Below are 12,837 nucleotides of genomic sequence, written 5' to 3'. Positions count from 1 at the left end.
CTGCTGGTAGAACACTACAAACATCACTGGTTCCCAGAGCAACCCTGCAAGGGATCGGGTTACAGGTGTATTCGCATCAACCATAAGATGGATCCTCTTGTCAGTCAGGCTGCCCAGCAGATTGGACTGAGCAGTAGAGAGTTGTTCAGGCTTCTCCCAAGTGAACTCACACTGTGGGTTGACCCCTATGAAGTATCCTACAGGATTGGAGAGGATGGTTCCATCTGTGTGCTGTATGAAGCCTCACCAGTGGGAGGTAGCTCTCACAACAGCACCAATGCACAAATGGTAGATAGCAGAAGTGGTTGCAAGGAGGAACGTCTTTTGCGCAGAACAAACCCTTCTAAAAACTACAATATGATGGCTGTATTGGGTTAAGATACAGTCTGCGGATGGATCATCTTATAATGGACGGATAAATTTGATTTTTGCTTTGGGTGGGCTCCTCTTGGGGATGGATTATTGAATTTAAACCATGTCACAGCTGTAAAGATCTGGCATGAGATAGTGTTGATATTTTTAAGTGACACTGCTATAGTTTGTATAGTCTTTTCTGATGATGTAATAGCCTGTGAATTCACAGAAGCATTCACTGTATTTTTAAGGAATGAAGTCATAGGTTGGTTTTTGTCTCTCCCAAACCTTATATCTCAATTGTTATAGCAATCCCTTTAAGAAAAATTTATTAATTTAATTTTATATTTTATGTATATGAGTGAATTGCTGACTGTGTATCTGTGGGCCACTTGTGTAGTATGCCAGGAGGAGTCAGAACAGGGAGTTGGATACCCATGCTTCTGCAAACTACACCTTGGCTCTCTGTTAGAACAGACAGGTTTCATGATCTCAGAGACATCTCTCCAGACACATAAAACATAAACGTGTATTTAAACAAATTACAGTGCACAGCTGATCTTTCTTTCTTTTATTTTAATTAGATATTTTCTTTATATACATTTCAAATTTCAAATGCTATCCTGAAAGTTCCCTATACCCTCCCCCGCCCTGCTCCCCTACCCACCCATTCCCATTCTTTTGGCCCTGGCATTCCCCTGTACTGGGGCATATAAAGTTTGCAAGACCAATGGGCCTCTCTTCCCAATGATGGCCAATTAGGCCATCTTCTGATACATATGCAGCTAGAGACACGAGCTCCGGGGGTACTGGTTAGTTCATATTGTTGTTCTACCTATAGGGTTGCAGACCCTTTCAGCTCCTTCAGTGCTTTCTCTAGGTTCTCCATTGGGGGCCCTGTGTTCCATCCAATAGATGACTGTGAGCATCCACTTCTTTATTTGCCAGGCACTGGGGGAATTTGCACTAGTATCTTGAATGTTCTCAGTAGCTTTTTCGGCAATTTAGTAAGAAAGCTCAATCCTTTAAGCATGCAATTAGTTTATCAAGAATTTTACCTATGAGCTAACCAGTATCCCCAGAGCTCCCTGGGACTAAACCACCAATCAAAGAAAACACATGGCAGGACACATGGCTCTAGCTGCAAATGTAGCAGAGGATGGCCTAGTCAGTCATTAATGGGAGGAGAGGTCTTTGGCCCTGTGAAGGTTCTATGCCCCAGTATAGTGGACTGCCAGGGCCAGGAAGCAGGAGTGGGTGGGTTGGGGAACAGGGGGCGGGAGGGGATAGGGGATTTTTGGAGGGGCATCTAGGAAAGGGGATAACATCTGAAATGTGAATAAAGAAATAAATTTATAAATAATTAGAAATAAATTATCTAATAAAAAATAAAAATGATAAAAATAAAAAATTATAAAAAAATAATTTTACCTAGAACTTGAAGAATAAAATGTATATAAAGACAACAATGTCATCATATGATAGGGGAAAATGTTTTCAATTTTGAATGTAGGGACCAGAATGTGCCTTGGCAACAGATTTTTAAAGGTCCCTATAAAAGGTGTTTGTCTGAGCTGGAACTGAGAGCTAGCTGACATCAACCAGCTCTCCATAGGTTTTATAGCTTATAGTTTTATAGATAGCTTATAGTTTTTAAAATAAAAGTATTTTAGAAACTGGAGGGGCAGTTTATAACTTTCCTTATATTTGTGAAAAAGGTTTGGTTTTTGTTTTGTTTTGTTTTGTTTTGTTTACATATCATCTTTCTTAAGAATTTTTTTAGCCACCATTTATTTGGTAAATTTTGAACTTGTATAAATCTCCACAGTTCATGTGTATCATCTGTGTCCAAGTTATACAGATTTCTATATTTTAGATGAAAGGCTTTTTACATGTACTCAGCTTTTACAATCTAAGATAAATTTGTAGCTTTCACATTAAAATATACATTAGTCCGTGATGTCACTAGTGTACTTGACAGGCCTAGCAGGTGCCACACAGGCTGAACACCATCCATGCACAGTAAGTTGTCAAGACTCTCCTCTGTCAGAGCCACAGACACACTCCCCATCGTAGCTGAGTTCACACAAACTACAGCACACCCAAGCCCAGGGAGAGCTCAACATGCCCTGCTGTTGTTCTCCTAAGACCCCAGGCCTACAGGCCAGCCTACTGAGCTTCACCATCCTCAAACTCCCAGGCTATGTTTGGTCAAGCATCCCACTGTGGAGCCAGACCCCTGCCACCCTGTACCAGCTCACGCTAGCTGGAAACCCCATGATCCTGGGTAGACAGTGCACCCTAGTGAGTGTCCAAATTCCCAACCGGCCTCTACCATCATTATGCTCACAGTCAGAGCAACAACCCAGCCTGGTGAGTTGTCAAGACTCACTTTCCANTGCCCTCCTCAGACTCTGGCCTCACACTCTGTGGCCTAACTGTGGTCAATCAGACTGTACCATCCCAACCTGATGACAACTCAATATCTTATCCTTCCCGTATCACAATAATGGTCTGTAGTCTTGCTTGTGTGCCACAGCCTGTATACCATGACCCAGCTCAGTGCCTGAACCTGATCCTTCACTCTGAGGTTACCCTCACTGTTCCAGGTCTATGCATTGCTGAAANAGCCTGAGTATCAGTCTGTCCTGCTGAGACTGTCCTTTGCAGACCTGTCTCTCTCCTTGGTGAGATTTCACTCTTCTGCAGCAAACTGAAACTCTTAGGGTGAATTTGGACCAAGCACATTGTGGCTTAGTCAAGTTTGTAGTGAGTCAGACCCCCCAATTTTCTTCTACCAGCTCAAATTAGTGACTGATATAAAATTCCCAGGTATATAAACACACCATCCAACATCTTGCTGAGAGATCCACAATCATACCCATCTATGGCATTACCATACTATTGGCCCTAGATCCAGTCAGAAAGGCTGCACAAAAGCCAGATCTTTGACTAACTGAAACCTTTCTCCAACCCATTTCATCCCCACAGGCCCAGACCTAGGTAAAGTTGGCTGCTCAGCAACCTACCTTAGTCAGCAATCAAGAGTATTCCCTGTGCCCCATCCTCCCTTGAGGCATATCTATGTTCCCTCCAATTATTGTCCATTAGGCCAGCCTATAAACACCCAAGATCACAACATATATTTACCTTCCCTGTACTCATAGGTCAAGGTTGGATTGGCCAGACTAGCGAATGTTCAATGTTCCCACCTGCCTTCATAGGTCTAGGTCAGACCCTATACACTGAATAATATCCCAGCTCTGTAAGTTATCAAGTCACCCCTAGTTCCTTTCTCAAGCTTCAAGGAATACTTTGAGTCAACCAGATAGAAGATCCCTGACCAGTGCACCTGGTGAATGACCCAGGGTGTTGGCTTCCTGTGTTTGCCCCATCATCTTCCCCATCTAGGTCAAGCCTCCTGGACACCAGCCCAGACTGGGCTCAACCTGGCTCTTCATGAGGTTTGAACTCTCAAGCGAGATCAATACTCCCTGTCTATCACTTTTCTTGGAAACCTGGGGCTAGGTTAGGTCAAGCAGTTATTCAAGTAGCACAGCAAAATAGGTGATTAAGATTCTGCCCTCCCACATATACCTCATACTGCCAGACATAGCTAGTTATGACCCAGTTTACGTGAGCCCAGTATGGTGAGCTCCCAAGAATTTTGCTTACATGAATCACCCCTCACATCCCTTGACCTAGATGTGGTCAGACTGTGTACCATTCCACCATGGTGAGAGCTTAGTATTTAATCCTGTCTGTGACTAATACTCCGAGCCAGCTCCAGTAACAGAGCCTGTACTCCAGAGCAGTCTGGTGTGTGATTTGGACCCTTGCACTGTCAGGATATCCCTATAGTCTCAGACCTAGTTTTGATGAAACAGTGCAATTGGTCATGAGCCCAGTCTGGTGAGGGATCAACAATCTACCCTGCTTTATCATTATCATGACTCCGTCCTAGTTCTTATCAAGCAAATAACCGAGAAGAAAAGACTGGTTGGTGACCCAAAATATTGCCTTCTACACAAGCTAAGATTAGTAAGTGATCTCAAAAATCCCAGGCAGACTGCTGAGTGACCACAAACCATGCATTTTTTTCAAGCATCACCACACTCACACTCACCTACCTTGGGCCAAACAAACTTTGGTTATCCCAGGCCATGTCCACAATCCCAGGAACAGCTAGGGTCAAGTTACCTTCTCAAAAAACTACCTTGATCAGTGATAAAGACTGGGCCCTCTCCCACAACCTCTCTCAGAACTTGTGTGAATCAAGCAGCCTGGATAAGTACCCAGCCTACTCAAGGATTGGTGTCTCTCTCTTCCTGCCACATCTTCACACTCTCAGGCCTACCTGTGCCCAAGGAGCTTGGTCACCATCCCAGCATAGTAAGTGCCTGAGATCACCACCTGCCTTCACATTCCCTGCACTCAACAGGGTAAGATGGGGTCACAACCTGGGTACCAGGCCAGCCTAGAGAATGCCTCAAATCCATACTTGCCTTCCCCATTCTCAAACACACTAGATTATCTTGGGTCAGACTGCCTGACCAACATCTCAGCATGGTAAATTATCAAGACTTCCCCTCCAGACCCTTCAGACACTCTCAGACCTAATTCAGGCAAAACAGATCTCTGACAGCATGGCTAGTGACTCAGACCTGTGCATTATTGTGCCATCTCAAGTATCCTAGTTCCAGCTGGGGACATACATTCTAGGAAGTAGGTTCGAATGTTAACTGCCCTCCTATACCATCCTTACATTGCATGGCTCCCAGCTTTCCCACCAGGCCATACCAGTGGCTGAACTACAATGCTACCCTTCCCCACAATTAAAATACTTTCTCGTTTATATGGGGCCAAAGAACAACTTATAGTCTCACCTATGAGTGACTGAGATCTTTACTCAATTGTGACATTCCCCAGTCCCAAGAAGAATAGGTATCAAACTGCCTATTCATCAGCCTATGTTGGTGAATGATCAAGACAAGACCCTCGCCAACCACCATAAAACCCCCAGGACTGCTTAGTCTTAAGTAGCTGATCACCATTGCAGCCTAGACAAGGTCCAGATTCTTCCCTCTCAAGCCATCCTCAAACTCCTGGGCCTAACTCTGTTCAAGCAGCTTTCCATTCAGGCAAGCCTAGTGAGTGTCCATGATACCAACATGTCTACATCTTCCTGACACAGCCCATGATTAGGACACACACCTTGAGCAGAAGGAAAGCCTAGAAACTACTTGTTATCCCAATTTTTTTTTTTTTTTTTTACCATCCTCGCTTTCACAGACTTAGCTTGGATCATATAAAATGAGAAAAAGCCCAGCCTTAGTGACTGATCAAGACTCTCACTTTTCTGAGACCTTAGGCCTATTCCTGTCAAATAGTTGCTCTATAACTCAGCCTGGTGAGGAATCCATAACTTGCCCGCTAGTTCCATGCCCATGATTCCAAGCACAGATAGGCTCAAGCAAGCTGGGTGGGTATCGGTTCAGGCTGGTGATGGACCCAGAAAACAGCCTTTCCCCACCATTAGCACATTCAGAAGATAAAGATCTGACCCTCATATACTATCCTCCCATTCCTAGGTCTAACTTGGGTCACACGGACTACACAACACCCAAGATTAGTGAATGAACAAGATCTAGGCCTCTCACACAATTCTTGTACTCTCTGGCCTAGCTGGGGTCAGTCAGACTGTGTACCATCATGTCATGGTGGAAGCTCAATTTCACCCCCTGCTTGCATCATGCAAATCCTCCCAAGCATAGCTTGGGTCACATGGTGTGCACTGTATGCCAGCCTTGTGAGTGTTCTGGGCCTTTTACACGAAGGTCACCTTCAGTCCCCACTTATCTCAGGTAAAGCAGCCTGAACACCAACTTATCTTGGAAAGAGACAAAGGGTACATATTCCTGCACCATCATACTCACAGACCTAGTTCTGGTCAAACAGCTTTCAGACCTATAGGCCTTAATAGTGACCCAGAACCCTGACAGCCCATACCAGCTCAGGCTAGCAAGTTACAACACTATCTCAATCACTCTGGGCATCAGTTTAGATTGCTGAGAGACCCAGAATACTGCCTTTCCCCACCATTACCAAACCCAGAAGACTTTACTTAGGCCACATTGCATGCACACAAGCCTGCCTATGAGGGAAGCAGACCTTGGCAGTCTGGTGCCATCCCTAGTCTCCTAATGAGGTGAGGTTAAGATGCCTGCTAAGTAGCCTACCCTGGTGAGTTATCCAGACCAGGTCCTCCTCCAACATCCTATCAATCCCAGGATCTGTTAGAGTCAAGCAATCTGGGTACTGAGTTGGTTCAATTGATCACATTGCCTCACTCCCTCACTATCCACAGACTTACAAGCTTAGCTCTGGTGAAGCAACTTGCCCATCATCACAACCTAGTAAGTACCTGATTCCTGTCTTCACCTTCTTCACACTGACAGGCTAGTGTCAAGTCATATGGCTTGAACATCAGGCCAGTCTAATGAGTCCAATATACTCACTTGCCTACATCATTACTACTGGGCTAACTTGTGTCATACAGCCTGGGAAACATCCAAGCTGGAGAGGGTTATCAAGACTTCCTTTCCAGCACCATCATCAGACTCCCAGTCTTAGTGCAGGACAAGCAGAACACTGAACAGCCAGGCTTGGTAAGAGGTCTACACCCATGCCCTGTGCCATCCCCACAACTGAAGACCCAAATGGCGTCAAGCAGGGCAGGGCACCCACCCTGATTGGTATGTTATCAAGATCCTGCCATATGTAGTATCCAGATACTGCAAGGGTAAGATGATGTTCCAGAGCTCACATGCATGATCAACTTGGTAATATTCCAAGAGTCTCAGTTGCCCTGCCTCTCTCTGGCCTACCCGAGGTTAAGTCAAACTATCCATTATCACACAACTGGTGAAAACTGGAGATTCTATCTTATTTGTATCTTAATATTTCCCACAGGCTTAGCTATGGTCAAGTACCTTGGCCACCAGCACAGGCTACTGAGAACCCAAGGTCCTCACCTGTCTCCTTACCTTTCTAGATTCATCTTGGCTCATAGACTTTGAACAATAGCCTAAGCTGTTGAGTGATCTAGATTCCCTTTCTGTACTGTTGTTAGACTACCACCAAGCTACCCTGGTGAGGAACTAACCGCCCCACCTTCCTGTGCCATCCTCATAGCACAAGGCCCAGTCAGGGTCAAGCTACATATTTACCAGTCCAAATTAGGAACTGATAAAGACCCTGCCCTCACACCCCATTTTCACTGCCTGCCTACCATCCCAGCCATGGAACCCTTCCCATCCACATCATCACCACACTCCCTGGCTCAGTTTGAATCAAGCACAAGAGAAAGTCTAGACTGGTGAGTGTTCAAGATCCTGTCCTATACACCATCCTCCCATGGTCAGCCTTGGATGGTGTCAGGAAACCTGCACACCAGGCTGGCATGGTGAATTTCCAAGAACCTCACCCACCATGGCTATCTTCCCAATCCCTGGCCTACCTGGGGTCAATCAGATTTTGCACCAGCCTAACCTGATAAGAGTTCAAGGTGGTACCCTGCATGTGTAATGCCAGTGCATCCAAGTCTGGAATGGATTGCATAGACTTTACTCCAGCCTAACCTGTCTAGTGACCAGAAAGAACCCTTTCACTCCCAGGACATTCCCAGTTTCTGGCCCCTGTTCTCGAGGAAACAAGACCATACCTTTCTATACCGTTTTCATACTCTCAGGCATAGCAGGAGTCATGCAGCTCCCAGACCAGCCAATCCTCCTTTGTGACCTAGATCTCTGACTTCTAATACCTGAAGTGACTTTACAGTCACAGGCAGTCTATGGACACACTCAACCAGATGAGTGATCGCCCGAGCCCCACCATTTCCTACCATTACCACAGTTCCAAGCCTAGCTTGGGTCAAAAAGCCTACACACAAGTTCAGCCTACGGGTGACTCTGATCTTATACTCCTGTGCCATCCTCACAGTCCCAAGGCAAATTGGGTTCAAGATACCTTCTCACCAGCTTCTATCAGTTAGATAATTAAGTCCTGGCCGTCACTCACTCACCATTTTAACACTCCCAAGACTTGATGGGGACAAGCAGCTTAGCCACAAGAGGAGAGAAGTGAGTCCCTTAGTGCTCTAATGATCACGAGAGTTTCTCCTCAGGTATCTCCCTCATATTTCCAGGCCTATCTTGCTTCTTAGAGCTTAAGCAGCTGCACAGCCAGGTGAGTGGCCCTAAAGCAGCTCTCTTAGACTCCAAGGACTATTCTGAGTCCTTGACATTCCTGACCAGCACAGACTGGTCAGTGGCCCAGACATCTGGTTTCATGCAGATTCCACAGTGTTGGGTCAAAATGGGGTCAAAGATCCTGAGCATCTGCCTAGTCTGGTGAGTGACCCAGATCCTACTCTCTCAACCGACCCTGACAGTGCCAGACCTCGCTGTTGTCCCAAATGATGAGTTCCCATGAACCTCATTAGTATGTAGCTATTCCCATGCAAATTTAGGGACTATCTGGTGTCAATAAGCCTTTGAACCATCACAGTCTTGTGACAGGGCCCAAATTGGTGAGTGATCAAGCCCCTGCCCTCTCAAAGCATTTTCACATTGCCAGGTCTAGTTGCCATCCCAGAGACTGCACGCCTGCTCAGTGTGGTGAATTTCTGAGACCTTCAACAGCCCTTGCCGGCCCAACCATCTTAGTTTGGGTCATTCAGATTGTCTACCATCCATCCCTTCCTGGGAAGAGTTCAAGATCCTATCCTGCTGGTGTTCTGATAATAGGCCAGGCCAAGCTTGGGTTGCACTGCCTTGGTTCCTCCTCTTGCTAGTGAATGACCTGGGTCTTTGCACTGAGTGATTATCCCCAGTCTTAAACTCTCATGACTAGCTGGGGTCATGTAGTCTGGCTACTAGCCCAGAGTTAGCAAATGATCAAACCCTGCCCCATCATTTTCAAACTCCCAGGCCCACCTCATGTCAGAAAGCTTAACCACCAGCCCACACTCATGCTCTGTAAAAAAAAAAAAAAAAAGAAAGAAAGAAAGAAAAAGCCTGTCACTATGGAACATGACCAAACTCCAAGCCTGCTTGGATCACAAAGGTTGCATAGCAGCCCAACCTGGCTAGAGGGCCCGAACGAGCCTTAGTACACCATTCCCACATGTTCAGGTCTAGTTAATGTCACAAGTCTGTGCACCACCTGACACAGTGAGTCCCCAAGAACATCACCAGGACTAATCAGCTCTTTCTGGTGAGGAATCAAGAGACCATGGCCCAGATCTGTCTGGTAAGAGCTCAAGACCCTATCCTGCTGGTATCCTGCTAATATTTCCAGCCTAGATGGGGTTGCATAGCTTACACCCCCACCTCAGATGAGTGAATGACCCCAACCATTTCACTCAAGGGTTATCTCCCAGCCCCAGTAAATTCCACAAATCTTACATTTTTAGGCCTAATTCTAGTCAACTACTTCACTGACCAGCCAAGCCTGGTAGGTGAAGCAGAGGCTTGCCCTTCCATACAATGGCTAGACTCCCAAGCCAAACTTAGTTCTCAGAGCCTGTATATATGCACCACATGAGCTACCCAGAGTTTTGCCCCTCCCTCATTGTCATCCCCCTGACTCCCAAGCTGATTTCAGGCCAAGCTGTCCTCTCACTGGTAAGTGATCAAGACCAGGCTTCCCCTACTATATCAACATTTATAGGAATTCTTGTGCTCCAACAGCCTGGGTATTATAATTTCCAAGTCAATGGTTAAGATGCTCCCTTCCCACACCATCTTCACATTCACAAGCCGAGCTATGCTCAAGCAGTTTGCCCAACAGTACACCCTAGAGAGTACCTGATAGGCCCACCTGATTTTGCCACCATCACACTAAATGGCTTAGCTTGGGTCATACGTCCTTAGCAAAATATCAACCCAGTGAGTGATCACAACTCCCCTTCCAATACCTCCCTTGGGTTCTCTCAGGCCTAGTTATGGTTAAATAGGTACTATATCAGCACAGCATAATAAGTAACCAAGATGCCTGTCTGTTTCCACCTTCCTGACACTTATAGGTCAAAATTGGGGCACACAGCCAAAACAACACAACCTACACACCAATATAGTCAAATGATTTCCCAAGAATCTCACTAGAACTATGCTCATACATCCTGGGCTGCCTTAGGTCAGTCAGACTGTTCACCACTGTAGCCTGATGAGAGTTTAAGATCCTGTCCTGATACTGTCATACTAATTCTTCCATGACTAGCTTGGGTCACACAGCCTATACTCAACCCAGTCTGATGAGTGACCAGAACATGTCAACAATGCCAGGCAGTCTAGCTGCACTAGCTCCTTCTGGTGAGTGATCAAGGCCCCACCTTCTGGCACCATCTTCACATTCCCAGGCATAGTTCCCATCAAAGTGCTCTCAGACAAGCTGAACATTTTTGTTGTTGTTGTTGTTGTTACTCAGACCTGTTTTTTTTTTTTTTTTTTTTTTGCACCTGCTCAGATAAGGGAGTAATCTCACAATCACAGGTCAATTGTATACCAGCCAGGTCAGGTGAGTGACCCTGAACTCCACTTGCCCACCATTACCATTCCCTCAGACCTATCTTGGGTCAAAAAGCCTGCACACAAACTCAGCTTGTGAGTACCCAGACCTTTGTCCACCTGTGCTATCACCATGGTCCCTGGGCAAGCTGCCTGCTCACTAGCCTATCTCAACAAGTGAATAAGACCTAGTACTCCCCTACCTTACTGACACTTCCAGAATTTGTTGAGATTAGGCAATATGGTCACCAAAGGAGATAAATGAGTGTCCTAGTGTCCTATTGCCCCAGTGATCAAGACTCTCCTCTCGTGTAACCTCCTTACACTCACAGGCCTGGTTTGTGCCATACAGTCTGAGCAACATCCCAACCAGTGAGTGATCAAGTCTCCCACTTCTGTACCAGCCCTACATGTGGTCAAGCAGCTTCCCAATCATGCCAAGTCAACAAGCACCTGAGAACCCCACCTGCCTTCACTTTCTTCAACCTCACAGGTCGAACTTGGCTCACACAGCATGAGCACTGGGCTAGCCCCATGAGGACCCAACATCCATCCCCACCTGTCTTCACAGTCTCTCACTCTCTCTGACCTAACTGAAGCCAATCATCCCATGCAGAATCTCATGCAGCATCCCATGCAGCATCCCAGCCTGGTGAAAGCTGAAGATCCTTCTACAGCCTGACTTAGCTTTGGGGCCCACAGCCAGCCCTCTTTCTCAGCCACTTCAGTTACCCAGACCCTCAGAATCCCAGAACACCTTCATAGTCCCAGTGTAGTTTGGGTGAAGCAGCACTCACATAATTATAGCATGGTGAGCTGCTATGTCCTCGAATGCCTCTGGTTCTAGAACCATGAAGAGGGGTTGGGAAAATGAAGAAACAACACTAAAGAAACAACAGACACATACGTAGAAAAACTGGGCTCCTGGATGGAGAAGCCATAGTACCACTGAAGTTCCCCATGTTTATTGTATATAGTTGAACAGGAAGGCAGGATTTATTGCGTACAGTTGAACAGAAGACAGCTTTAGCTTATCTCAGTAGTAGACTCTGTAGGGGACCATAAATATCTCTGGGAAAGAAAGCATGGATTTTCTACATACACTGTCAACATTCACACTCAGACCCAAGGAAGGCTTTGTCATCTCTCTGAGTCTCAGGTATGGAAGGCCTTCCCACTTCCATGGTGCTGAGGCATTGGGGTCCATGACATGTCCACCTGCATCTCCATGTCAACAACACACACTCACTCAGGACTTTACTCAATTCCTACAGTAAGTTTCCAAGAACCATTGGTCTCAGAACTATCCCTACTCTCCCTGCTGTAGTTGGAGTCAATACGACTGAGCATAATGAGAGCTAGACTGTCCATCCTGCTGGAGTAACACTAATACTCCTAGACCTAGCTTGGGTTGAATAGCCTGCACTATACCCATGTCTCGTGAGTGATTTGGACATCTGCACCCTTAAGATCCCCCACATTCCAGGCTTTGATGATGTCAGGCTGCATGCTTACCAGTCTACCCTGGTTAATGATAAATATAGGGTCCTTAGCTAGCTTAATAATCTTAGGACATGGTGGGGTCAATCAGCTTGGTTACCAGCACAACCTAGTAAGTGATCAAAACTCCTCCTGCAACATCCTCATACTTTAAGATGAAGTCCTGGTTAAATAGGTTGGCCCTCAGCACAACCTAATGAATATTCCAAGGTCCCCTTCCCCTTATATTCCCCACTCAAAGACCAAGTCTGGATCACATGACAACCAAGCCAGTGTTGTGAGTGCCAACATCCTCAACTGCCTTCACCATCCACATGTTCTTTTTTTTTTTTTTTTTTTTTTTTTTTTTTTTTTAAACATTCAACATTTTTATTAATAGAGAGAAATAGTATATTAGAAAAATATATAATCAAGA

The 12,837-nt window shown here is 45.8% G+C and overlaps 2 pseudogenes; both read left to right on the top strand.

The window, feature by feature from the left end:
- Positions 1–550, top strand: LOC110287113 (annotated as a pseudogene).
- The window catches only part of LOC110286901, a 24,615-nt pseudogene that overhangs the window by 3,085 nt on the left and 8,693 nt on the right, over positions 1–12,837 (top strand).

Source organism: Mus caroli, chromosome X, assembly GCF_900094665.2.
Source record: "Mus caroli chromosome X, CAROLI_EIJ_v1.1, whole genome shotgun sequence".
In the NCBI taxonomy this organism is placed as follows: domain Eukaryota; kingdom Metazoa; phylum Chordata; class Mammalia; order Rodentia; family Muridae; genus Mus; species Mus caroli.
This window is presented reverse-complemented; position numbering and strand designations above follow the sequence as displayed.